The sequence below is a fragment of the Ixodes scapularis genome, unplaced genomic scaffold (assembly GCF_016920785.2).
Source record: "Ixodes scapularis isolate PalLabHiFi unplaced genomic scaffold, ASM1692078v2 ptg002668l_1__unscaffolded, whole genome shotgun sequence".
In the NCBI taxonomy this organism is placed as follows: Eukaryota; Metazoa; Arthropoda; class Arachnida; order Ixodida; family Ixodidae; genus Ixodes; species Ixodes scapularis.
Window position 1 is genome coordinate 320,597 of NW_024610259.1, and position 26,170 is coordinate 346,766.

A 26,170-nucleotide genomic window follows, 5' to 3' on the forward strand; every position below is an offset into this window, starting at 1 on the left:
GCTGCCGCACCCATCGCCCGTCGCTCAGAATGGGGATTTTCTCGGCTTATCCTCTCAGAAGAAGATGGCGCAAAAGAGGACCTTCCCCCTCTCCTCGCCGTGCTACAATACAAGAAAGAAAGAGGGCGAGGAGGACTTTCCGCCAGGCGGAAGAATATTTCTGCTGGTCCTCCTTTAAACCAATCCCAGAAATATAACAGCACAGACAGTTTATGTAAAATAAGAAGTTCCATCAAATAAGGTACAGAGAAATACGAGCGGTGTTAATTCCTATAAAATTACAAGTTTCGTGAGATCAATGACAGTGAAAGCCCACCTCACTGCTGATATATTTCAGCGCGACAGCTGTGTTACTAGGCCTCAAAGGTACTGAAGCATGCATTGCAGCAAACGTAATTGGACATATTTTATTACCTTTGATAGTACACGCTTTACTACCTAGATGCCTATGGACGCAACTGTCGCGTTAATATATTAGTAGAAAGGTCATCGTTTGCTGACGCCTTGTTCCACCGTCAAATATCAAATCTTCCAAATTTAAGAATAATTGTAATAACTGTACTTTATCGCGCCGGTTACTAAGCTAAAATGGCAACCACGTATCAGGGAACAGATGGTTGTGAGAGCTTGATTTAGCTTGTTTGGCGCAGTGCACCAAATAACGAGGGCCAAGTAACAGGGGGAAGAGACACGGCGCAGGGTTGCTTTTTAGTTTGCCGTTTTTTTAACGCTTCTCTCAGGCTGGGCTGTGTTACGTCTTCTTTTTTGTCCGTCCTTGTTTCGTAATATAGCAGCATTAATCACATATTCGCTGCAGAATAATGTTTGTACTCAGATAAATTACAATGAAATATTAAAACCTTTATTAAAAGAAAACAAGAAAGCAAATATTAAGCCGGTGGGACGCCTGCATGGCACATGTGTCTTTATGTTTTGAATGTTTAGAAGTCATCAGCATGCAACGCTGTCACCAGTGCTGCAACCTTGGGCGTCAAGCAATGTTGTTTGCATTTCGTTCGTTGAAACTTCGTGCCTTTTCCTGGGTTTACTGCAGCGATGACCCTGGAGCAAGAAAAAAAAAAGTCAAATTTAGGGTTTTTACAAATCAAACGAATGACGGGCATCTGACGCTCCGCAGTGGAGGACTGTGCATTATTTCGACCGCTTAGGGCTCTTTGGACGAGCAACCGAAAGTTCGGTTACACGGCGCCTACGCTCCAATAAGCCTCCCTCAAATAGACCGATCTCAGCAGGAGTTGCGCGACACCACCGCTGCCGCGGTGCATTCTGGCACCTGCGGTTCTCCCTAGCACTACGGCCGTTGCAGCGTGCGTTGTATGCCCGGCGTTTGGGAGTTTCCGCGTTAGCACGAGACTTTTTATCGGGAGTCCGCTCACGGTTTTCAATGGGTGACTTCCCCTGTTGTGCACAAGGCTGGCACAAAACAGCACCAGACAAAAAGGCATAGGGTTGTTGTATTCCTGACTGGGCATTAAAATGTTCAGACATTTTCAGGAGATGCACACGATCACAATAGCATATAAAGCTCACAAACAGCACAAAACAGATATTTGTGGTCGCTTTTTGTAATGACACTTAACATACTAACATATATAAACATCTTTATACAGTAGGACTGGCCTGGGACTTGGTTACCGAATTGCGTGCTGTAATTGCAACGAGTCATCCGGTGACAGTCAGGATCGCCTTGTCTCTTCTCGAAAGGAGAGTGCCTTTCCCTTCCACTAACTGCTGCGTGCTGAAGACAGCACGCACCAAGGAGCAGCCGATTTCAATTCATCGATAATCAATAATTCGAAATCGGCAAGAGTAAATTTTTTCTGTTTTTATAATTTTATTTCTTAGTTTTATTTGAATTTAGGAGCATTACGGCCCTCTTAAAGGCTCTCCTGTAACTGCTGGAACGCCACTTTGTTGTTTGCCACTGGGAGTTATACACGTCACAAAAGCGCAAAAGGTGCTGAGTCAGTCCTCATCGAGACTCAGTAAGTTACGAAATGATGAATAGACACTTTCGTTCCTACCTCTGCATGAACTCCAAACACAGGCTTGTCTCCTCGCGGTAAACGATGTTGAAGGCAAAGTTAGCTAAGAACACCAGCTTGAAGGCCTGGCGTGGGGGCTGGACGTGTGGACCACTGGCTGGCTGTCGATGCATACCGTGAACGACTTAGCAGTCAGAAAGCTCCCTCCTGAATGAAATGTGTCATAATTTAGCAATGCCTACCTATCTGCTAGTATCATTTGCAACTATACCTTTTGCGCAAATGAAAGGAGAGCCTGGCATGTCCCCCAAGTCATCGTCACACGCAGTTTCCTGTTATGGAAGAAGAGTTCCACAGATACATAAGTAGTTTGGTTTGTAATTTGGTTTTCTTTACAGAAGTTTTCAGTGGCATAAAAGGCATGCGAGAAGCCGATTGGCCTTATATGTCCGATACTAAAAAGAATCGCCTGTTCAATTTCAGTTCATGCTGTGGCGCAAATTATGACTAAATATTTTTTGAAATGTTGAATTTGTATAGTGCGTAAGCAGAGAATTTTTTTTCTTGAGTAAAAACGGATATTATACGCGTAAAAAAGACCTTCCGTAGGAGACAAGGCATTTACCCGTACATGAGAATGTTAATTTTAATACTGTGCACAATATAGTCACGTGTACACACTAAAATACAAGGTAACCTGCTAGGAATGCTGAGAAAAAATAGGGTTGCAAAATCTTTCTTGCAATGTTTACCTCGATTACTTCGTAGAAGAGATGCTTGCCTGCCTCGAAGATGGCCAGCAGTAATAGAGGAGCACTTATATATTCGACTGCTGTAGACTTCCTACTCATCTTGGCGGCCTCAATTTTTTCCAAGCATGTCTTCAGGCTTGATTTTTTCACTTTACTATGAGCATACCGAAAAACCTGCCGGCCAACAATCTTCAGTCGCTCGTCAAAACTTTGTGTGACGTTGGAGCCAAGAAATGTACTTACATGATGGTTCTCTTGAAACAAAAATGTCCAGTTTTGCTCCATGTCGAGGATACTCGTGGACGTGTTTCACTTCGAGGATACTCTGGGACAAGAGGGCTAATTTTGTGGAACGATTTTTTTTCTGAAACCAAACTGCGAAGACGAGAGTAAATCGTGCTTATTCGCAAATTGTACGAGACGGGACCGTATTACTTTTTTGGGGCCTTTAGAAAATAAGAGAAGATTTGAAATCGGTTGCGAATAGACCGATCTCAGCAAGCGTTCCACGCATGCGTGACGCCGCCATAACTGTAGTTCGTAGGAGGCAGACGCCAGTTCACGAGACAGCTCACGTTGCCTCGTGCTCTGCTCGCGCAGACCTCCAGCGGAGTTGTCGCGCGTGCAGAAAGACTACAGCTCCCACGATGCATGGTGGCAGCGGTGGCGTACTCAAACTAGCTGGTGAGATCGGTCTATTGGTGAAATTATTTTTGTCCCCTTTTTTGTGAAGGACATATACTTTCTTCACCTGCATCGCCGTAGGAAATACTCCAGATGAACTTCCTAGCAAGATACGTGAAAGACACCGACCGCCACTGCATCATCTGTGCTCTAAAACGTTTCTATGGGGAGTATTCACTGGCGGCCATAGCTGTGTGCGCGAATGCTGAGAGCGTGCTGATGGCGAGCTTCCACAGTTCTTTTGCAACGTGCATTCCGCACCATCAAGAGTGCCGGTCTTAGCAGCCTATTGATGGGAGCTCGTTCTGAGCATGCGCTCCAAACAGCACCCACAAATGTGGCGTCCAGTGAATACTCCCTACACCCATAGCGTTGCTTCCAGTCGACACTTTCTTTAGGCACTTTCTTAAGGCAGCGAGAAAACGCGCGCGGCCCACCCGTAAAGTCGCAGAACATCTCGAGCCGCATTATTTTCTTCTAAACAGAAACTTGGTCCCCGCGCCATTCGTCGCGGCTTGTCGCGATCCTAACGAACGAATTAATCTGACGCGGTATATTTTTTCATGTCCGATGCACGCTTTCGCGCCCCCACTCTTCTCTCTGCAGCGCGCCGGGAACTCAGCGGGACCCAGATATCCCAGTCTTGCCATTTTAGCGCGGCAACGTCGCAGAATGAAGGACAAAACGATGACTATTACGTCAGCAGTCAGCTGTTATAACAAGATGATCGTCTACAAGAATTGTGCGTACTTGCATGACGATAAACTCAGCTGCAACCAAAGCAGACGACGCGCGCCTTTCATCGTCTGTCACAAATTTGTTATACGGTCCCTGCTACTGGCCCACGTGAACTTGAATTCTGCGCCGTGTCTGCGTGTGTGCCTCACTGGAAAACCGACGTCGCCTCCCTCGCTCATGAAGAGCAGAAAGGATATTGGGAAAAGGCGACAGGAGACAATGGGGGAGGAGAAGATGGACGCCCCACTTCTGTGGTCAGCGCTTTCATCGTGCTCGCGAAACTTCGAGAGGCGCAGTCGGCGAGGACACGGCGGGTGGCAACAAAAGCGGGTGCGAACGTCGCGGTCGTTGGGCGTAGACGAATGGGCTCGGTGGGCACAGGGATGAGTGCTTCCCGCATGGGCGGCAGCCGGCGGCGTGCGGCGAACTTTCGTGCCGCCGTCTGGCCCGGCCAACCGAAAAGCGCGGGAAATCCCGTAAGTGCTCGAAAGAGTATGTAAGAGCACGGGACCTTGAGGCAAACCGCTGAGATTCACCGCTCCTCACGGTAGGACCCGCGGGTGCGTAGCATGGGCGTACCAACCGGGGGGGCAAGGGGGGCGCTTGCCCCCCAGTTCTCAGAGTGGGGGGGCAAAAAATGTGTTCCCCCCCCCCCCCCTAAAACAACCGCCACTGGGCAGGGCAAACACTGGCCGGCGACGCCAAGGAATACCAAGGGCACCCCTCCCGGACCAGCGGCGGCATACTTTTAACGCGCAGGCGACACAAACCCTAGCAACGGCGCTTACGCGGGATTGGCTGGTTCGTGGAGATAGGAGCTGCCGCCGTAAACATAGGCAGTGGCTACAATGCGAGTTTCTGAAGCGGTAGCGTAACTTAGTTGTAAGATTTCTGCCTCATACGTAGCAGACCCGGGTTCTATCCACGATGTGGGCTTTTTTTTTTTTTTTTTTTTTCTCGAACATTTTGTTTTGTCGATACGTTTGGCGATATTTATGACATTTCTTTTTCACGATTAACACTGAAAAAAACAAATGTTGACGAAACATCGCTGAACTAAATAGTATGGGACTCTATTTACGGATGTGCATGGGTGACAGCGGGGTTTGGGTTGCCGGCAGCAAAGCGGCGTGAATGGGGGTAGAAGGGGGGAAAGGCGGGGGAGGGGGGCTAAGTGGGTTAATATGTTTTGCAATTAGCAGCCGCACACTGTCACCGCAAAGCGGCGTGAACGCAGGCGGGGGGAGGGGGGGGGGTGCGGGTTATATACACGGCACTGCCCGAATCCGAAATTTAAGTTCCTGCGCGCTGCCGAGCAGCCAATCCGGCGTGATCGTCGTTGCTAGGAGGTTTGTCACCTGCACCGTAAAAGTTATTGATGGACCAAATCTGCCGAACCTCACATTGAGCAAAGTTCCGCACGTGCCGAAATTTAGAAGGAAAGTTCGGCAAAGATTCGGCAAAAATTCGGCAAAAATTCGGCAAATGTCTGCGCGCGCGCACGAACGCGACGGGGCCATAGATCGCAAATGAACACCGCGCAGTCGCGCGGTTACCCTCGTACAGTTTAGTACAACCAGCGTTTACGGCGAAGTGTGGAGTAGGTGACACGGTAACTGTGCTTTTGTGAGCTTTTGCGAGTGTTGTTCTCTTCAATACTTTCTGCCTCAAGAACAGAAGATCTACCAGTAATTTATGCAGTCCACTGCGCAAGTGACAAATGATGCGGTCAATTATGAATAATGTAATTTTAATTTGACTTTTCTATTGATGCAACGAGGTAGTAAGAACATTGACTGACAACTGGAAATTACGCTCAGTGTTCGCAGCCCACTGCCGTCAAACGGGGCAGAGTCACGAGAGCTTGCCAGAATGTATCGGATGCAGGTGGCATCCTCGTCATAATGTGATATATGTTTTCCTTTTCCTTTCTTTAATTTTTAAGCACTGTTATATATTGGTTTTGTTTTTTCACATGTGGTGGCGGGCTGGCAGGCGCTCTGCGTAAGGGTTCTCACCTATCTGCCTCGCCCGGGCCGCACACCACCACATGAGCCCCTTCCAGTTTTTGCAAATAAAATTATTATTATTATTATTATAACAATCATATTTTCGGCTCGCAAGTAGTTTCTGCCAAAACAGAATAATATTGCTTTTTAGTTCGCGTTATTTCGCGATTTTCATGTATCTCCATAAAACTAAGCGCAGAACTACATGTATAATGCTCGATGTTGCACATCCGACATTCCTAATTCTCCTCATCTTCCTAAACATCCGTGTGTGTCTTAACACCAGAAACCGTAATTTTGATAGTTAAAAACGGCACGTTGTGAATATGGAAGGCACACGTTCCTGCAAAGCTGACGTCAAGTGACTCAAATCGACTAACATGCATATTTACAATATTTTTGTCTCCTCTGGTGAAGGCTCAGCAACCGTTGCATTCGTTTTCGCGCACGAAACGGCAACTCCCAGAGAAAGTAAGAACACAGTGATGCCTTTATTTTAACAATGTAAATACACTTGCAGGCGTGTGCTGATGAAGTCTCAAAATCAAAACTCTGGTGGCGTGATTCGTGACTGCGCCGGCGGCGGCTACTACCCAACCTCGTTGTCACGCCACTTTCTGGAAGCAGACACTAAAATTGCAAGTAAACACACAAACGCGACACCGATACACTTATTTTGCAGAATATTGCCGCGCGCGCAGCTGGCCAAGGCAGCGCTCAGCTGGCCAAGTAGGCAGCGCGCGCGTGGCATAACGGTTATCGCGCTTGCCTTCCACGCAGAAGGCCAGGGTCCGATTCCTGGCCGCGGCTACACATTTTTGTTGACACTGTAATGTGATGTTCTGGTGAATTCGAGAACCGTCTTGCTGATTCGAGGTTAGAATGTTCTACGCGCCGAACGATCCAGAGACCCAAGAGGGTACATAAGGGATTCCGCAAGGCGAGCGGAGTCAGTTTCGCCCCAGCGTTCGACTCTGCTGCTACGCCGACTTCGACGCTCTCTTATTATCTTTTTTACCCTTTTATTTTTGGCACAAGTTCGCCACATGAAACGTTTATTTCTTCCTGTTTATTTGTTTATTGGTCACCACCCGTGACATTTTGGTGGAGGTGCGGGGTAACCGCGTGCCCGTGCAGCGCTCCCCTCCGAGTTTCCGGAGTGCAAGTCCGAACACAAGCCCCCAAGAACCCAACGAAGACCAGACCGAGATTCGATTAAGTCGCCGGAACCTTGGCCTACCCCCGGAATCAGGACCCTTGCCACCCAGGACCAGGCAAACCAGGAGGACGACGATGGCCAACCAGTCGGAGACCCCGGCCGCTCCAGCCGTCGTTTATCTGCCCGTCGTACCGCGGACGGCTGCTCCATTCCACGGCGAGCAATACGAAGACGTCGAAGACTGGATTGACCAGTATGAACGCGTTGTCCGCCACAATTGCTGGACCGACGAGCAGCGCCTGTACAACGTCTATTTTTCGCTTGAGGGTACCGCCAAGCACTGGTACGAGAATCATGAGTCCTCTTTTACGTTGTGGGACATTTTCAAGACCGATCTCAAGGCTACGTTCAGCAACCACCACCGCCGAGAGAGAGCCGAGGACCTACTGCGAACCAGGACCCAGGGCCCCAATGAGAGCGTCACCGGCTTCGTCGAGGATGTTCTTCGCCTGAGCGCCCGCGTCGATCCTCAGGCTACAAAAGAGAGGAAGCTGCGACACCTGATGAGGGGTGTGAAAGGCGAGATATTCGGAGGTCTCATACGCAATCCCCCGACAACTGTCGACGGGTTCGTCACGGAAGCGACGAATATGGAGCGTGCCCTACTAGCACGCGCCAGACACTACAAGCGACACCCTGGCGTGACTACTCTGGCGACATAATCCGGATACGACCTTGGTACCGACCTCCCAGGCATCCGTGACATCATCCGTGAAGTCGTCCGGGAAGAAATCCGCAAGATGCTCCCCGCTACGGATCGCCCGTCCTCCCTGTCGCTCGCCGAGGTCGTGCCAGAGGAAGTCCACCGGGCCTTCCATTCTGAGGTTCCGATCAACACGACGACGCCAGAGGAGCCGACTTTGAGTTACGCCGCCATGACCCGACAACCGCCGCAAGCTAACCGCCAGGCCACGGCGCCACCCCGACGAGACCCTCCGATGCCACAGTATCCTCGACGCCAGGAAGGACAGGTTCAGGACGTCCGCCCGGAGCAACCCTCGTCGAGGAAGACCGACGTGTGGCGAACGGCCGACCGACGCCCGCTCTGCTACCACTGCGGGGAAGCCGACCATGTGTACCGCCGATGCCCATACCGACGACTCGGGCTGCGCGGATTCCACCCAAACGACCCGCGCGCCCGGTATGGTGAACGCCCTCGGGAGATCGACGAGTACCTCCGACGACCCCAGTCCCCCGAGCCTGCGTCCCGCCGAGAGTTCCGGTCGCCGTCGCAGCGACGTGCAGCTTCGCCGATGCACCGACCCCGACGTGAAAGCTTGTCGCCCCTCACTCCTCGCTGGGGAAACTTGGCGCGGCAACCCCTGGAGGTGGAGTTGCCGAAGACGACCGACGTAAAGAGCCTCCAAGAACGACGGAGCGCTCCCACTCTCCCGACGCCACGCATCACAACGATGCTCCTGCATCGGTGTCCAACAACCTGAACGTTGTGATCGACGGCCTCGACGCATCGGCACTCGTGGACACCGAAGCAGACTACTCAGTCTTGAGTGGGAGGCTCTCCCGCCGCCTTCGAAAAGTCATGACGCCGTGGGATGGACCACAGATAAGAACCGCCGGAGGACACCTCATTACACCAGTCGGGAGATGCACTGCTCGCGTCGAGATCCATGGTGAGACATGCCCTGTGAAGTTCGTCGTTCTGCAAGACTGTTCGAGGGACGTTATCCTCGGAATGGACTTTCTCTGCGAGTATGGCGCCGTAATCTACCTCGCGGCAAACCAGTTGACGCTGCGAAAGCCTGTCCTGCCGCCGGTGGAGACCAACACGACGTCAACCGCTATCCGAGTTATCGCCGACCATGCGAACCTACCACCGCGGTCGAGTGTTTTCGTCACCGTTATAACCGACGCAGCCATGCATGGTGAAGCTCTTCTGGAAGGCAGCGTCCAACTGCTCCTCGAAAAAGGAATTGGTGTCGCAAGAGGCGTAACGGATCTCCAAGAAGGACGTACAACTGTTCTTGTGACCAACTTTCGAGAGGAGCCGCAGCACGTAACGAAGGGTACTACCGTGGGCCACGTCGAGGAGCTTCAGGCGCCAGCCGTGGTCACCGCAATTTCCGAGGAAACCTCGTTGCCACAGCAGAAGAGCACGACGCCGCCGCCGCTCGACATCGACCCCGAGCTCCCAGCTCCGAAGCGCCGGCAACTGGTGGATCTCCTAGCCGAATACAGTGACTGTTTTGCCACGACATCGAAAGTTCGCCAAACACCAACGGCGAAACATCGCATTATTACTGATGACGACGCACTCCCTGTCCACCAGTCGCCGTATCGAGTCTCCTTAAAGGAAAGGAAAGTGATTCAAGATCAAGTCCAGGAGATGCTCGACGACGACATCATTCAACCCTCAAGAAGTCCTATGGCGTCCCCAGTCGTCCTTGTAAAGAAGAAGGACGGAACCCTGCGGTTCTGCGTGGACTATCGTCGACTGAACGCTGTGACGAAGAAGGACGTCTATCCGCTCCCCCGCATCGACGATACGTTAGACCGATTGCGCCACTCCTGATATTTTTCGTCGATGGACCTGAAGAGTGGTTACTGGCAGATTGAAGTCAACGAACGTGACCGGGAGAAAACTGCCTTCGTCACTCCCGACGGACTGTACGAATTCAAAGTGACGCCGTTCGGACTTTGTACAGCACCAGCCACCTTCCAGCGCGTCATTCACACCGTGCTGGCAGGTCTAACATGGCAGAGCTGCCTCGTCTGCCTGGACGATGTCGTGGTATTCTCACGAGATTTCGACGAACACCTCAGACGACTTCGAGCCGTGCTTCAAGCCATCAAGACCGCCGGCCTCTCACTCAAGCCAACAAAGTGTCGGTTCGCTCATGGAGAACTAAAGTTCCTCGGCCACGTCATGAACAACAAAGGTGTTCTACCTGACCCCGAGAAGACCGACCCGCGCCGTAGCTGCATTTGCGCCGCCGTCTGACAAGAAGGCAGTGAGAAGATTTCTTGGACTCTGTGCCTATTACATGCGCTTTGTTCGAAACTTTGCCAAACTATCCGCACCGCTGACACACCTCACGAAGGACGCCGTAGAGTTCGAGTGGACAGACGAACACCAGAGGTCATTTGACGAGCTGAAACGAAGACTCCAGACGCCCCCGACTCTTGGCCATTTCGACCAGTTTGCTCAAACCGAGATCCACACCGACGCTAGTAACACCGGACTGGGTGCGGTACTCGTTCAAGTACAGGACGGAGCAGAGGGAGTTATCGCATACGCAAGTCGGACGCTGTCTAACGCTGAGAGGAACTATTCAACGACTGAAAAAGAGTGCCTCGCTGTCGTCTGGGCAATAACAAAGTTTCGCCCATATTTGTATGGACGTCCTTTTCGCGTGGTCACAGACCAACACTCGCTCTGCTGGCTGGCGAATCTGAAGGACCCCTCCGGACGCCTCGCCCGGTGGAGCCTACGACTGCAGGAGTTCGACATGACCGTGGTGTACAAGTCCGGTCGGAAGCACAGTGACGCCGACTGCCTGTCGAGGGCCCCAGTCGAGGCCGGTCCTTCCTGCACCAAAAAGGACGACGATGAGTGTTTCCTTGGCGCACTGGATGTCAGCGACATGGCAGCACTCCAACGAGACGACCCTGAGCTGCGAGCACTCATCGAGCACCTAGAGGGACAAGGAAGCGCCGTTCCCCGCGGTTTTGTACGAACACTGCCAACCTTCTCCATCCGACAAGGTGTGCTCCACAAGGAGAACTTCAGCGACAACAGCACGGCGTGGCTGTTGGTGGTCCCTTCCAGTCTTCAAGAAGAATTTTTTCAAGCCTGCCACGATGACCCGACGGCGGGACAGCTTGGTTACAGCATAACTCTTGCCAGGATACGCGAAAAGTACTACTTGCCCAAGCTTGCGAAGACAGTGCACCACTACCCCCCATCTTGCCACGAGTGTCAACGACGGAAGAAGCCACCGACGAGACGAGAGGCCCGCCAGGGGGTCAACTTGGCTCGACCACCTTCACGTGAGCTCCCGTCTTTTTACTTCTTTTGACAAAATCTCTGAAGGTTTTATATCAATCAGTCCGCACAAAACAAAGCGTAAACGCGTAGAAAAAAAAAAAAAAAAAACGCGAGATAAATTTTAAGACTTGGTCGCGGATTAGGGACCCGGAGATGGTTTAGAAAAGAAACTTAAGACGCCGGCCAAATCCAACATGGCCCCCCGTCGACGTGATGCTCCAGGGAGCCCAAGACGCTTTCGACCTTGACCGCTGTGTCTTCGAGGCGCCCACGCTCCAGCGACTCCCATGGATACAAAACGGAATGGTTCAGGGGAGGCTACCGAGCTCAAGACCACCAATCATCGGCATCCCGTCATTGAAAGCATTGACTCGGGAGCGCCGGCGGTCAGGACGACCCCAACGGTCGACGAGATTCAAGCCGGGACCATTGCCGGCCTCCCGGGGTGCCTGAAGGGAGGCCACGCCCACGTGCCCGCAACTCGGCCGACGTCACCCATTTCGGAAGACGGAGAGAGAGAACACGCGCCTCCTGCGGTTCCCCCTTCACGCTTCCTCCGTCTCGCGCCCCATCCTCATGCCCGTGGAGAGGGTAATGAACGAGACAACCGAGTTAAGCACCAACAACGGCGAAACAACGGGGGTGAACGTGCCGACATCGAACAGCTTCGAGTGCCTTGGGGGGCACAATCCCGACGGGGAGCCTAGCGTCGGAACAGCAGCACCGACCAGTCATGATCCGCCAGGTGAGCGCCGTCCATGCGGGGTTGCGCCTGCCGAATTCCTCACCCAGGATGGGTACACGCTGGTCACATACCGATCGGACAGAAAACTCAAAAAGCCAACAGACCAAATCGATAAACTCTACACCGTACTTTTTCATCCCTCGCTAGAAAGTCGCCCATTCGAAGCAACACAACGGAGCAAAATTTCTAAAGATATCAGAAGCGCTTTCAGCAAGACGCCCGTCACAAACATCCGACTAAATCCTTCTAAAAACATCCTAGCGGTTGACACACCCTACATTGAAACCAGAGACAGGCTTCTGCTCGTCCGCAACCTGGTCCAAATTCCGGTGCGCTCTTTCCCAGCTACGCCGACAAACGCCTCCGTGGGAACAGTGCATGGCATGGACGGCGAACACTCTCTACAGGTGATTCGGACTATGGTGGAGGCAAAAGGAACCATCCTGGACATCGCCCGTAAGGGCAAAGGCACATCAATCTTCGTTTTTTTTTGAGGGCCTAAGTATGCCTGACCACGTGACTCTGGGCCCGCGGTGGTACAGGGTTTATCCGGCTAAAGAACAAAAAACGACTCAAAAGGATCGCCATCACGACCGGCAGACCTCCGTGAAGATGCCCCCGCTCACATCAACAACAATATCGGAACCGCCACAAGCAGAAAACAACCCATGGAGAGGCAGACCTACCTTTGAGCGTGTACTCCATGCAGGTCAGGAAACACCGAGCCGGAACGTAGAGCTCTCTGTGGGCCACAAACCCACCACCCGCACTCGGTGCCACGGTGCAGCTGTGTCGCAACGCACGGGAGAGAGATCCTCCTCGAGACACGGGGGCACCTGGATCCGTGGAGACATGGATAGTCGGGGGCCCCCATCATCGTCAAACTGCGGCCGCAATCGTCAACTCATGGGGTGCAGCCGAGGAGATGGCAGGATTCCAGACGAGAGATGCGCTGCCGATCCGTGCCGTCACCCAGTGAGCGGTCCCAATTGCGGAGAGCGATGACTGGAGGTCGGCATATCGAGCCCTTTGGTTTGCCGGAATCATCCTCCCGCGGGGCATTTTGGCCTGCACGGAGCGAGCCTTCTTTTGGTGACATCGATATGCGACGGACGGAGGCAGTAAGTTGGCCACCGCTTGTTTCGCTGCTCCAATAAGAACACCAGAGGGAAGAAAAACGTCCTCACACAAACGGGTCCACCTCCAACGCGTCTGAGAGAAGCCGGAGCGGGAATGACAACAGCAGTAGGCATCCCACAGAACCAACCAGCCTCCTCTGCAAAACAGCTGGTGGGACTCACCCAACCCTCCCGCATACTTCTCTGCCAGCCGACCCCAACCAGCCTCGGCTCCCGGTCTCCCCAAATGATCGCGGCCGTCCCCCTCCCAGTTCGCCTGAGGCGCACGCTGCCGCTCCTCCTCCTCTCTTCTCCACTCTTTCGAGAGCGCATGTGACACCAGCGCGGTGCATGTGCGGTCACTCGGGGAATTCCGCGGAGGTGCTGAATGACTTCCAGCAAAAGTGTGTAGCGACGGAAATGATCCTTCATCACACCTTCACTCCACTGGTTAAAGAACTGCTCTCAAGTCTGCTTGAGGCTAATCCACAAATGAAGGGAACATCCGACGAAGACCGAACTCAACAGGAAAATACTAGTACTGCCCGACAACTATCAGACACTCAATCATCACAGCCACACTTCCGAGGGACAGAGGAGTTCCCGCTCCTGCCTTCTCGGCGGGAGACGTCTACAACCGGCGATAACGAAGACTTGTTGTCGTCCGTGCGGAGAAATTCCAACCGCGATCGACCTCTGCATACACCACCATCGCCGTCCCCAACACAACTGGATGAAACGCTTCGTGCAGCTATCCAGGCGGAAATCAGGGCAGCCCTGACGGCCCTCGTCTCAAGAATGGTGGATGAGCTCAAATCCATGATCATCACCACTATCTCAGGGCTCCACGCCCCCACACTGGATACACAATGCTGAACCACACGAACGGCATCGCAATATTTCCGGAGGCCTCGACACAAGGTAGACCCATAGCCATGCTTCTCCCCCAACGCCTGCCACCAGATACCACCAATGTCGAGAGCCCAACCCTGCTCAGCTCCGAGTTCCCCCCATTTGAGACGCCTCGCGCGAAATCAATATCGAGGGGCCGATCCAGGTCACGAGCAGAACTCCCCGTCGACTAGCCAAACCCAGCAGGTCGAGGTCAAGATCAAAGGCCAGACACAGCATCGGGTGGAGCGAGGTGGTAGCCGGTCACCCCAAGACCAAGCCAACCTCACGCACTACAGACAAGACTTCCACCAAGCTCTCAGAGTTGAAGACTATGGTGGAGAACCTTCAAGACACAGTAGCACGACTTCTGCTACAAACTGCAGAGTCCGAAAGGCGAAGGAAGGAGGCCGAAGTTCGGTATAGCGCAGTACAGCAGCAACTCGACTTGCCGAGAAATGAAGCAGGACCAACTCCCAAGAGGAGGGCTGTCCGCCGCAACATGACACCACTCACTTCTACCCCCTCGGGCACAACCACCAAGGATGAAGGAGTGGCCATGCAACAGGACACGACCAACCAAGACATAGACACACGCATAGACCAGCTGGAAGGTGAGATGCGCGAAGTAAAGCACTACTTGAAGACCATCCTTGACAGACTCCCACAACCCAACAATGGCCAGGACAAGTAAAGGTTGCATTGTGTGGCAGTGGAATTGTCGAAGCTTGGCTCCGAAGAGGGGACACCTTCACCAGTACCTACAATCCCTACCACCAGAACGCAGACCAGACGTTTTGGCCATACAAGAAACGTGGAAGGCCATCACCATTCCGGGATACCAAGCCTTTAATCACACCAACTCATCAGAGGTCGTACGAGTCACCACGCTAGTGCGACGCAACCTACCAGCACAACTTCATTCAACCGGCATCGAAAACATCGAGCACACCTTCATCGAAATCTTGGCGGGCAAGAAGAAGAGCCATCGCAGCACTTTCATCCTCAATGTATACAGTCCTCCGAGGGCACGACACTCGTTTCACCAGCTCCTGCGCGCCGCCATAGACATGGCCAAGGGAGAAGCTCTGCTCATCGTTTGTGACTTTAACGCACCACACATGTCATGGGGCTATCCGCAAGATAGCGCTAAGGGTCGGCAGCTTTGGCAGGACATTGCCACCCTGGGACTGGACCTACTCACAGACCCGACGCAGCCAACTCGGAAATGCACGGGCGGATGCAAAGACACATCACCAGACCTCACACTCGGTCACTGCTTGGACGCAGAATGGCACAACACCCTGGAAACTCTGGGCAGTGACCACTATATCCTCAACATTCTCCTGAGACGCGGCCCTACGAAGCCCATCGGAAGGCCTCTGCGAGTAGTCGAGTGGGACACTTTCAGGCAGGAGCTTGACGAAGTGGACCGAGACGGAGAGATCAAGGACCTCGATCAGTGGACCGCAGGCATCAGAGAAGTTGAAGCCTCAGCCACAAGAAGCATTCCCGAGGAAGCAAATCTGACCGCGGCGGACAGTCGGCTCCTGCACCTATGGGAAATGAAGACAAACCTTGAGGCACGCTTAAGGCGAAAGAAAGGAAATCGTCGGCTACGCAAGCGAATGGCAACATTGTACGAGACCATCGAAAGTCACGCCCCCTATCTCACAACTAAGCAATGGGAAGACACCTGCAAGGAGTTCGAAGGAGCTCCCAACACTCCAAAGACGTGGGACATCCTTCGACATCTCCTCGACCCCGGACACAGCCGAACCACAGTCCGAAATCAGATGGAGTGTATCCTGAACTCATTCAAGGGAGATGGAAACGAGCTTGTCCAAGCAGTACAAAACAAGTATATCGGACGAGCTCCGCCAACACCTGCGATGGAATACACGAGTCAACCAAACCCTACGCTAGACGAAGAGTTCCGACCCTTCGAAGTCATGGCTGCGATCCGAGAGCTCAAGACCCGCTCCGCTCCAGGACCTAATGAAGTCTCCAACAAGCTACTGCGGCACTTGGATGACAGAGAGATTGACCGGCTAACCTCATACTTCAACGTCTGCTGGCAAAAAGGAGAAATCCCAGAATCCTGGAAGACTGCGAAGATGCTGTTTATACCCAAGCCTGGGAAAAAACTTCATCTGGAAGCCCTGCGCCCCATTTCGCTCACGTCCTGTCTCGGGAAGGTCTCGGAGCATGTCGTACTCAATCGCCTTAACAGGTACGCAGAGGCCAACAGAGTCTTCGCGGACACGATGGTCGGGTTCAGACCCAAGCTCTCGACGCAGGACGTGATGCTCCGACTGTATCATCAGATTGTGGCACGGGAATACGCACCCAAAAGGGACACCAGAGCCATACTCGGGCTGGACATCTCGAAAGCATTCTACAATGTCAGCCGCGCAGCCATCCTCCGTGGGCTAAACTCCATTGATGTGGGCGAGCGCATCTTCAAATACATACAGAACTTCCTATCAAGTAGGCAGGTGCAGGTCTCGATCGGCGGTTTCCAATCTGACCTGCAAACTCTGGGCGGAGTCGGAACACCGCAAGGAGCAGTGCTCTCTCCGTTTCTCTTCAATATCGCCATGAAAAATTTACCGACGAGACTACAAGGTATCCCCAACCTTCACCACAGCATATACGCAGGCGATGTCACTCTGTGGATGGTAGGAGGAAGCGATGGCGCCATCTAAGACTCGCTGCAAGAAGCTATACGCATCGTGGAGGCCTACGCTAAGGAGCGTGGACTAGCCTGCTCTCAGGAAAAGTCGGAGTTGCTACTCATGGTTGGCACCACGGTAAAAACTTCCTCAAGCATCATACTGCAGGTCGGAGGCAAAGACGTCCCTCGGGTCTGGCCACTTCGGATACTCGGTCTGTGGTTGCAGGAGGATGGCAAGAACACATACAGCATCGGAGTCCTCCGTAACCACGCACAGCAAGTAGGAAGACTCATAGCAAGAATCGCCGGAAAACGGTACGGGATGAACGAGCGGAATGTCATTCGCCTTATCAAAGCCTTCGTGATTAGCCGGATGCCTACATTGCACCCTTCCTGGACTTGACACTCACGGAGAGGGATGCCATCGATCGCATCATCCGCTGCGTATACAAGAAAGCACTTCACCTAACACCTTCAACAGAGACCAAGCGACTCGAGAAGCTTGGGCTTCACAACACCCTCTCGGAAATCATTGAGGCACAGGATAGCGCACTACGAAAGGCTATCTCTGACCACAGCGGGAAGAGCCATCCTCACATTCTTGGGCATCAACTACCACCCAACAGGGCACAGCACGCGAGGCTGGCTTCCAAACGAGCTACGCGAGCAACTAAAGATTTCGCCTCTACCTCGTCACAGGCATGCAGTGCACGACGCAGGCAGACGCAAGGTCAGAGTTAAGGCTCTGGAGAACACTCTACAGCATGGCTACGACGACTTCGAGGTGACCTGTGTCGACGCAGCCTCAGCTGACAGGAGTCGAATGACCCTTGCAGTTACGAATCGCTCCGGCCAAATCCTCACGGCAGGCAGCATGCATACCAGCAACAGTGCACAGGCAGAGGAGGCAGCCATCGCATTGGCCCTCACCCTCAACACCACGAAAGTCATCGTCAGTGACTCCCAGATGGCCATCCGCCAGTACATGTGTGGTCACATCTCTGACAAAGCCCTCAAGATCGCCACTGGTCATCGTCTGATCGACCACCCAGTCCGCATACTGTGGTCTCCAGCCCATGCGTCACTCCCAGGCAACGAGAGTGCTCACAGTGCAGCCTGCGCTCTTACCAACCGGGCTAGCACACCACGTGAGCTCTCGACCTTCGCCACGTGGAACCACGACAACCTCTACACCTTTAAGGGGGTGCTGGACCACTACCGAGTAGAACGCCGAGCCTGCCCTGAGGCTCACAGCACTTTCAACAAGGCAGAATCCACCATCATCCGTCGAGTCCAGACGGAGACCTTCCCCAACCCGGCGCAGTTGCACTCGTGGTACCCGTATACCTACGACCCGTCTTGCAGGAACTGTGGCGAGATCGCCACACTCCACCATATACTCTGGGGGTGTCCGTAGCTGCTTCTTCATTCGAAGAATAAGGAGTTCATCAAGCAAGCCAGGCAACCAGGCGCCTGGGAATCCTTCCTGCGGGATCCTGACCCCACGACTCAGAAAATTCTAGTCCAGCTGGCCTCGGACGCCGCCGGGGACATCGCGTCTCGTCTGTCGACCGAGGGGATCGCTTCGTCAAGAGTCTCTCCCTAGAGAGACTCGGTTGACGCGGGGATCTAACAGTCTTGGACCCAATGAAGTCTACCTCACCTCACCTCACCGACGAGACCGGCAAGGCTTCTTCAGCCTATTGCGCCGCCATCTGCCCTATTCCAGCAAATCGGTATGTATTTACTCGGACCTTTCCCACCATCGACGAAAGGACACCGATGGATCATCGTGGCAACCGATCATCTCACGCGGCACGCCGAGACAGAAGCCCTTCCATCGGGAACGGCTGTTGAAGTCGCGAAGTTTTTTATCGAGTACATCGTCCTCCGGCACGGCGCTCCCGAAGTCCTGATCTCAGACCGTGGATCATCATTCATGGCCCAGCTGACGCATAAAGTCCTTCGTCTCAACCACACCACCCATCGTCGCACCACGGCATACCACCCGCAGACCAACGGGCTAACAGAGAGACTCAACAAGACCATCGCCGACATGATCTCCATGTACGTCGACGTGGAGCACAAGACATGGGACGAGGTGTTGCCGTACGTCAGATTTGCCTACAACACGGCCGTACAAGATACCACCGGAGTGACACCCTTTCAACTGGTGCATCGGCGCAAGGTAACGACAATGCTGGACGCTATGTTACCCCACGAACCGGCTGTCGACGCAAGCGCCGACGCCCAGGTGGTTTCACAAAGGGCAGAAGAAGTCCGTCAGCTCGCCAGACTCCGGATTAAGGCTCAACAACGTGTCGACACTGGCCGCTACAACCTTCGTCGTCGGGACGTCCACTTCCAGCCCGGAGACAGGGTGTGGGTGTGGACACCGATTCGCCGCCGCGGTCTCAGCGAGAAACCCCTGAAACGCTACTTTGGAGCCTCTAAAGTGCTTCGTCGACTCGGGGATCTGAACTACGAGGTGATGCCCGACGGAACACGGACTTCGTCACGCCGCCCTCCACGACCGGAAGTCGTCCACGTCATGCGACTGAAGCCGCACTACGCTCGATAGGACTGTGAACCTTATGCGTTCCAAATGACTCTTTAGTTTACCGTTCTTTTTATTTGTTTTGTTTTGTTTTTGCGTTGCATCGGGACGATGCACTTCTTAAAAGGGGGAGTAATGCCGCGCGCGCAGCGGACTAAGTAGGCAGCGCGCGCGTGGCATAACGGTTATCGCGCTTGCCTTCCACGCAGAAGGCCAGGGTTCGATTCCTGGCCGCGGCTACACATTTTTGTTGACACTGTAATGTGATGTTCTGGTGAATTCGAGAACCGTCTTGCTGATTCGAGGTTAGCATGTTCTACGCGCCGAACCTTCTACGCCGAACGATCCAGAGACCCACGAGGGTACATAAGGGATTCCGCAAGGCGAGCGGAGTCAGTTTCGCCCCGGCGTTCGACTCTGCTGCTACGCCGACTTCGACGCCCGGGACGCTCTCTTATTATCTTTTTTACCCTTTTATTTTAGATGCGGAGCATCTCTTGCTCGGGGCTATGTCCCGCCGCGGGTCTAGTCCGCACTCACACTACGCATGCGCAACTCTCCTCCTTCCCTCTCTCCAACAGCTGCGCGTTACTCTCTCCGCTATCTCTTTCTACCAGCTGCGTGCACTTCGCGTGCGTTCGCTTCTACTCACACCGGGGGCGCATGCGCAACTCTCCTCCTCTAGTCTCCTCTCCTTCAAGTGTGAATATAAGCAGTGGTAGCGCGCTGCGCGCGTTCAGTTCACCGCTGGTGGCTCCACTTCACTCCGTTCTTCCGATGAAGCAACAGTCGCGTCAGTTAGTGGGTTGGCGCAAGCAAGCGTCAGCACCAACCCACAAACTAACAGCAACGCTACGTCCACTGAAGAAAAAGCTGCGCAGCGAAGGGCACGCGACGCGGAGCGCAAACGCTTGAAGCGAGCGGCAGACCCTGAACTACGGCAACGAGAAGCGGCGTCCATTCGTCAACGTTGAGTGGCGGATGCTGAACTACGACAACGTGAAGCAGCGGCGGTTCGAGAACGTCGAGCAGCAGAACCTGAGGTTCGGGACCGTGAAGTTCAACGTAAACGTACGAAGCGAGCGGCGGAACCCGACCTTCGAGAACGGGAAGCCGCGTGTAAACGTCAACAAGGAGAGGCTGCTCCCGATGCTGCACGCGACCGCGAGCGCCCAGCGAAAGCGGCGGCGCGAGCCAAGCAGCACGCGCAGCCCGACGCTCGCTTCAAACCTGACTTCCTGGACCGGAGCTTCGGACACAGTTACTAACACACCGTTACTAACACCGTTAATAACACCGTTAATAACACCATTAATAACGATCCGCGATGCTCCGCATCAGTCCATGGTTCCCCTCGGGAAGCAGTGTAGAACAATCCACCCGTTCAGGAAAAAAGTTAGAGCATATTTCCTTGAAGCTGATCGCCTACCTTAGATTATTTAATGTGGCTTTTATGTGTTCTTACTGCAAATATAGTGCCTTTAATATGTCCTTCTTTCATGGTGTTATGAAGTGTTGTGATGTGTTAATATCAGACGTGCGTTGGATGATTTTGTTGATAATGACGATGTTAATGTCAATAAATACAGTTTTCTCTGGTTTTTGATTCATGATTTTTTTCAATTTTTATTGTGACGCATTGCTTATGTTTATATGGAATGTATTGATTGGAATGGTTTACTGATGCCTATGTTTATTTCAATCTTGTTGCTAAATTATTGTATGCTGTCTCTGTTGACTGCTGTGGGCAGGGGAGGGGGGGGGGGGGGGGGGCTAGCGGCCTCGTCAGAGGGCTTTTTTGCCTTCTTTTGCTGCAGCCCCCCCAGACATATGTATGCCACATGTATGTCTGAAATAAACTATTCTATTCTATTCTATTCTAAGATGGTGTAATTTTTTGGCACATGTTCGCCACATTAAACGTTTGTTTCTTGTTTATTTCTTGTTTATTGGTCACCACCCGTGACAATATTACCTTATTTAGTAATAACTGTGTCACTAGGCACTACATGTTGTATTTAAGTTAAGAAAAAAAAACATAAACCTTTTTTCGTGAAAAAAAACTAAATATCAACGTTAAGTCTGGAAAATAGCTAACGTAATACGTGTTCACAAAACTGGTGATCGCCAACTAATAAGTACTTACCGTCCCATCTCTCTCACCAGTGTTCCATCTAAGCTCATGAAGCAAATACTTTACTCAAATATAATAAAGTTCTTGACTCTCATAACCTTCTTTTTGAACATCAGCACAGATTTCGTAAATCTTACTTTTGCGAATCCCAGCTAAACGCCTTCCTTACTGATATTTATTCAAGCTTCCATTCGAATACTCAGACCGACGGCATTTTCATTGACTTCTCCAAAGCATTCGACAAAGTACCACACCAACGTCTTTTAACAAAGCTTAACGATATTAATATTCATCCCTCTGTTGTTAAGTGTATTTGTGAATTCCTAATTAGCCGTAACAATGTTGCATTGTTAACAACGTAAAATCTCCCACCAATAGCGTAACGTCAGGTGTCCCCTTTCTGTGTGCCTGTTCGCCGACGATTGTGTCATTTACCGACCCATTTTTTTCATACCATGATCATCATGCTCTCCAGGAAGACCTTGAGTCTGTAATCCATTGGTGTGAAAAATGGCAGAGGACGTTAAACTTCAATAAATGTAGATCCCTACCATTTTCCCACAGTTCGCGTGCCGCAACATTTCCGTATTACCTAAATGACACTCAAGTAACAGCATGCTCATCTTATAAATACCTGGGTGTTCATCTCACCTCTGACCTAACATGGACTACTCACATAACTTCTGTTATTTCTGATACTAACCGTTCTCTCGGATATTTGTGCCGTAACCTCGAACTTGCTACACGCTCCGCAAGACGACTAGCGTATACTACTCTTATAAGATCCAAGTTAGGATACGCCTCATCTATATGGTCCCCATGGCAGTCCAACCTTGCAAATAATCTTAAATCCGCCCAAAACAGTGCCCTTTGTTTTATTTATAACAACTACTCACCATATACCAGCATATCAGGATTACGACAATCAGCTAGCCTTCATTTACTTTCCCTTCGCCAACGAGTCACGCCTTTCGCTACTCCATCGAATTGTTTTTATCAGAATAGCCACCTCAAAGAATCACTGCTATCACGTCCCCATCGTATTTTCCCGCGTCTAGATCACCTATGTAAATTACGTCCAATTCGATCATCAACATTTTCTCACCAGACTTCCACACTACCATTGGCCATCAAGGATAGGAATTCACAACGTACATCGTTTCTATAAGCGATTCTACTAAATTTGTTGAAGCCATTACCCTGTCTTTATCTAACCTACCTGGCTAGCTTACATTGTTATTATTATGTTTAGTGATCTATTTTTTTGTTCTATTGCATAATGTATAATGCTTGTATAATGCCCACGGGCCCTCAAGGAAAAGAAATGATGATGATGATGATGAACAGTGTATTTTTGCCGAATCTTTAGAAACGTTCGGCAAAAGTTCGGCTCTGCCGAATCCCGAGATTTAGGCAAAAGTTCGGCCCATCACTAGTAAACATATGCGAACCGGGGGGGAGGGTTTGTCCCCCCACTCAAAAACAAGTTGATACGCCACTGCGTAGTAACGTAAGGCGCCGTGTGGCGTTCGCTATGTGGGAACGTCTTGCTGCGGAGCGGCATTCGCGCCCGCGTTTTCTCGCCGGTGTCACCGTGCCTTAAGGTACCGCGGAAACCCATTTCGATGGCGTGTTCTAGTTCGTGTTTGGGCCCATAGATGACTTAAGCCAAACGGAACAAAGCAGTGTCCTTAATAAACCGGTAAAAAATGCATAGCACTCACCTTACGTCTGAAATCGTCTAGCTGGGAAAACCAACGTCCACGAGGAATCGTTATCCGGCATCCATCTTGAAAAGTAAGCTCCGCACCAAAATTATGACCGAAGAAAACACGGCGCGCGTTAATCCTTGCACTAAAATACATAAATATAGTTTTATTCTTTAAAAACACAAACAAATTATTAATGTGCCAAGTACGTTCTCATAACCGCTTTTTGTGAAGTGGAAAGACACTTGGTTATCCAAAGAGGTAAAAACAGAAAATGTATGTTTTTTTCTCGAACAGGTTTCGGTTCAAGACCTTTAACAGACATTTTTTGTATGACAACAAAAAATGTCTGTAAAAATGCTTGTAATTTGACACACATTTTTTACAGTGTACCATGCCTGCTGCCATTGTTTTGTGGTCGACGATGGCAATGCGGCTTCCCTTATGTCGCCCTTGTTTGTATTTATTTTAGGGGTCTTGATAATTGTTTCTTACACACCAGAAATAAAGTTAGGGGGTCTAATTACTCGTTCTAAACAGTTACAATGGATATGAAAAGCGTGCCCTCGACCTGAAAACGTGACACTGCAATTGGTTTCGTTTTGGCTTCAACCCTTCAACTGCAAGCGAGGGTGCCGCCGCTTCCCATGCATCCTCCTCAGAATTTACGGCGCTCCGTGGTGCCCAGTGTTGCTGCGTCTGTAGGTCATCTTTAAGTTAGCGCTGATAGAGAAAATTTGGCCATGGCGTAACGCCGATGTAAGCTGGAAGCTAGAACCGGTTTGCTTTCTTTGTTTCTATTTGGTCGGAGAAAACCTGGCAACAACGCCAACAACGCACGTTTAACATGGCTCCGGTATTCTTTTGGTTGGACAAGAAGGGTGGAAGCTGCTCGGTTTGCGAGCACATGTAGCGAAGACGTGACCGGAGACGTGCCCCTGTGATGTTCCCGGACGACGGAAAGCATCATTCGTAATCGTCGAGTGTGTTTGGAAAGCGAAGGGAGTCACAGGGTCCACTAGTGCGCAACCACAAGCCAAGGTTCGCGACAGCGCTGCGTTGACTTCGGCGATGTCATTTTGTTTGGTGCAACGCGGCGATGCGACAAAGAGCTGAGGTGTTCGTGGTGTGTGGTATGGTGCTTGGAGGTAGAAAGCCACACTAACACGGAGCGCGAATCGGTTGTTGTGGGGTTGAGGGACTGAACCCGTATACGGGTTCAGTCCCGTCGTCGTCAGCTGATCCGGTCCAGCTGGTCCGGGAGGACGCAACGAGCGTTTTTAAAAGTAAATTTCCCTTCGTTCCGTTTCAAAATGTGGAAGTATCCCGACGCATACCGTGAGTAAAAAGCTGCGGGCGTTTTCAACAAATTTACGTCGTTTAAATTGAACAATGGACTCCGGATTGTTGTCCTAGGTCTGCCGTTTTTATGCTTCGTGTTGGACTGCGTTTGCACAGCGACGCACACAGCTCGAGTAGATGACTCGGTCCTGCAAACGGCCGGTTAACAGAATTTCAGGAAAACTTAAGTCACCACTGATATTTCCCTTTAAATCTCGTGCGAGGTTGTTGCGCTCATCATGCGGTGTGAATAAATTGGGGCAAGATTTCCTACCTGCCCACAGATGCATGAACTGAGACCATTTTTTACGTGGTGAACATAGTGCTTTTTCTCTATTTTGGAAAGAGGCGTTGGTGCATTTACTATGGTACAATCACTTGAGAGTTGAGAAATCGTAGAGAGCGAGCACGCTTTCCCAACTCTGTCTGTTTTCTTTGGCACTGCCCTGTTTCAGTTCAAGTAGGCATATCCACAAGCAGGTACAAACTGCTCTAAAGCAAGTAAAAAACAGGGAAAGCTTAGGACGGTGCGGACTCCGTGTTTTGCGCTTTTCTTAAGGTGACGGGGTAAATGCTTTTGCGAGGTATGCGGAATATGCAAGCGATTTTGTTATGCCCGTCGTCGTTTGCGTCTCTTCAGCAAAACGAATAAGATGATTACAAATCCGCAATCACAAGCCAAGGTTTACGATAGCAGTGCGTTTGCTTCGGTGGTACGTGTAGTTCTATTTTCCCTGCTCTCTGCAACAGCGTGTCATGACGAAGAGCTGGAACGGTCACGGTTCGTGCTGGCCTCCCGGTTGACAGAAACCCGCATCTCCCGCGTCGGCACCGAGTGCGCTTTGGCTGTTGATGCTCACAAGTCACGGATGCTTTCATCCGTGGCTTGTTGCCAGCTGATCCTGCTGCTCAACGGTGAGGAAGCGGCGAGAGTGACCTCTGAAGTGAGTGTAGATCCTCGTTCATTCAGGTATCCGGTGTCAAAGTGTGGAAGATATCCAACATGTACTGAGGGCGGGAACTACGAACGTTTTGCCTTGCTTTTATAACCGAAACCAGAGCAACGAGATAACTGCCTTGCGTACTCCAAATTGACGGAAGCAAAAACTTTCAACAGGTCGAGTACATCACCGGGGATGTAGGCGAGACGGTGCACATTGTTTAAACGCTTGCAGTATCCACGAGTGGTACCAGGAAAGCGACGTCAACAGAGAAGGAGCTCGCGATTCAGCATAATGCAGTGCTACGGGCCCGTGTATCTTCAAGGTTCGGGGTGGTGGCAGTATAAAAAAAGACGCATTAGCGCCCCACGCCAGTAATCACTAATAACACAGGCAACGAACTCCCGAGCCCCACCGCTCCACTCAACACCGACACGACAGACGACAACAAACTGCATACGTACTGCAACTAGCGGAAGTGAAGTGTCGAGCGTATGTCCTTCACAAGAATATATAAAAAATGCTTTGCGCAAGGATCATTTCCATTTATTATTAATTACATAATGATAAAATACCAATATTTAAAAAAAAATCTGATTCAAGCTAGTCGGACAGCTCATAACACTGGCCTAGCATGAAAATA

General features: G+C 51.5%; 1 pseudogene; it reads right to left on the minus strand.

Moving 5' to 3' along the window:
- Positions 1–941: 941 nt before the first annotated feature.
- LOC115323817 lies at positions 942–3,055 on the minus strand (annotated as a pseudogene).
- Between the last annotated feature and the right edge of the window lie 23,115 nt (positions 3,056–26,170).